The sequence below is a fragment of the Crassostrea angulata genome, chromosome 2, assembly GCF_025612915.1.
Source record: "Crassostrea angulata isolate pt1a10 chromosome 2, ASM2561291v2, whole genome shotgun sequence".
NCBI lineage: Eukaryota > Metazoa > Mollusca > Bivalvia > Ostreida > Ostreidae > Magallana > Magallana angulata.
In genome coordinates, this window is record NC_069112.1 from 60,645,429 (window position 1) to 60,647,928 (window position 2,500).

Genomic DNA, 2,500 nt, shown 5'->3' on the forward strand with positions numbered 1-2,500 from the left:
TTAAGTGTTAGAGTGAGCGCGGGTAGGCGGCGGGAGTAGCCTCGACTCTCTTAAGGTAGGCAGAGCTGGCCGTTCTAGCAGCAGCGGACGTCGCGGGGCATCGCGGGCATCGCAGGCTTCCCCCTCGTGTAAGTGCAAGTGTAAGAGTGAGCGCGGGTAAACGGCGGGAGTAGACTCGACTCTCTTAAGGTAGGCAGAGCTGGCCGTTCTAGCAGCAGCGGACGTCGCGGGGCATCGCGGGCATCGCAGGCCTCCCCCTCGCGTAAGTGTTAGAGTGAGCGCGGGTAGGCGGCGGGAGTAGACTCGACTCTCTTAAGGTAGGCAAAGCTGGCCGTTCTAGCAGTTAAGTGTTAGAGTGAGCGCGGGTAGGCGGCGGGAGTAGCCTCGACTCTCTTCAGGTAGGCAGAGCTGGCCGTTCTAGCAGCAGCGGACGTCGCGGGGCATCGCGGGCATCGCAGGCTTCCCCCTCGTGTAAGTGCAAGTGTAAGAGTGAGCGCGGGTAAACGGCGGGAGTAGCCTCGACTCTCTTCAGGTAGGCAGAGCTGGCCGTTCTAGCAGCAGCGGACGTCGCAGGGCATCGCGGGCATCGCAGGCCTCCCCCTCGCGTAGGTGTTAGAGTGAGCGCGGGTAGGCGGCGGGAGTAGCCTCGACTCTCTTAAGGTAGGCAGAGCTGGCCGTTCTAGCAGCAGCGGACGTCGCAGGGCATCGCGGGCATCGCAGGCCTCCCCCTCGCGTAAGTGTTAGAGTGAGCGCGGGTAGGCGGCGGGAGTAGCCTCGACTCTCTTAAGGTAGGCAGAGCTGGCCGTTCTAGCAGCAGCGGACGTCGCAGGGCATCGCGGGCATCGCAGGCCTCCCCCTCGCGTAAGTGTTAGAGTGAGCGCGGGTAGGCGGCGGGAGTAGCCTCGACTCTCTTAAGGTAGGCAAAGCTGGCCGTTCTAGCAGTTAAGTGTTAGAGTGAGCGCGGGTAGGCGGCGGGAGTAGCCTCGACTCTCTTAAGGTAGGCAAAGCTGGCCGTTCTAGCAGTTAAGTGTTAGAGTGAGCGCGGGTAGGCGGCGGGAGTAGCCTCGACTCTCTTAAGGTAGGCAGAGCTGGCCGTTCTAGCAGCAGCGGACGTCGCGGGGCATCGCGGGCATCGCAGGCTTCCCCCTCGTGTAAGTGCAAGTGTAAGAGTGAGCGCGGGTAAACGGCGGGAGTAGACTCGACTCTCTTAAGGTAGGCAGAGCTGGCCGTTCTAGCAGCAGCGGACGTCGCGGGGCATCGCAGGCATCGCAGGCCTCCCCCTCGCGTAAGTGTTAGAGTGAGCGCGGGTAGGCGGCGGGAGTAGACTCGACTCTCTTAAGGTAGGCAAAGCTGGCCGTTCTAGCAGTTAAGTGTTAGAGTGAGCGCGGGTAGGCGGCGGGAGTAGCCTCGACTCTCTTCAGGTAGGCAGAGCTGGCCGTTCTAGCAGCAGCGGACGTCGCAGGGCATCGCGGGCATCGCAGGCCTCCCCCTCGCGTAAGTGTTAGAGTGAGCGCGGGTAGGCGGCGGGAGTAGCCTCGACTCTCTTAAGGTAGGCAAAGCTGGCCGTTCTAGCAGTTAAGTGTTAGAGTGAGCGCGGGTAGGCGGCGGGAGTAGCCTCGACTCTCTTCAGGTAGGCAGAGCTGGCCGTTCTAGCAGCAGCGGACGTCGCAGGGCATCGCGGGCATCGCAGGCTTCCCCCTCGCGTAAGTGTTAGAGTGAGCGCGGGTAGGCGGCGGGAGTAGCCTCGACTCTCTTAAGGTAGGCAAAGCTGGCCGTTCTAGCAGTTAAGTGTTAGAGTGAGCGCGGGTAGGCGGCGGGAGTAGCCTCGACTCTCTTAAGGTAGGCAGAGCTGGCCGTTCTAGCAGCAGCGGACGTCGCGGGGCATCGCGGGCATCGCAGGCTTCCCCCTCGTGTAAGTGCAAGTGTAAGAGTGAGCGCGGGTAAACGGCGGGAGTAGACTCGACTCTCTTAAGGTAGGCAGAGCTGGCCGTTCTAGCAGCAGCGGACGTCGCGGGGCATCGCGGGCATCGCAGGCCTCCCCCTCGCGTAAGTGTTAGAGTGAGCGCGGGTAGGCGGCGGGAGTAGACTCGACTCTCTTAAGGTAGGCAAAGCTGGCCGTTCTAGCAGTTAAGTGTTAGAGTGAGCGCGGGTAGGCGGCGGGAGTAGCCTCGACTCTCTTCAGGTAGGCAGAGCTGGCCGTTCTAGCAGCAGCGGACGTCGCGGGGCATCGCGGGCATCGCAGGCTTCCCCCTCGTGTAAGTGCAAGTGTAAGAGTGAGCGCGGGTAAACGGCGGGAGTAGCCTCGACTCTCTTAAGGTAGGCAGAGCTGGCCGTTCTAGCAGCAGCGGACGTCGCAGGCCGACCCGAGAATAACGAAGGAGTCCCCCCGCTCTCGCTCGAGCGCGTAGAGCATTCCCTTTTTACCGCAGGCCGTCCCGAGGTGTACGATAGGGGACCCGCTCTCGCGCGCGGAAAAGCAGCCACTTACCGCAGGCCGTCC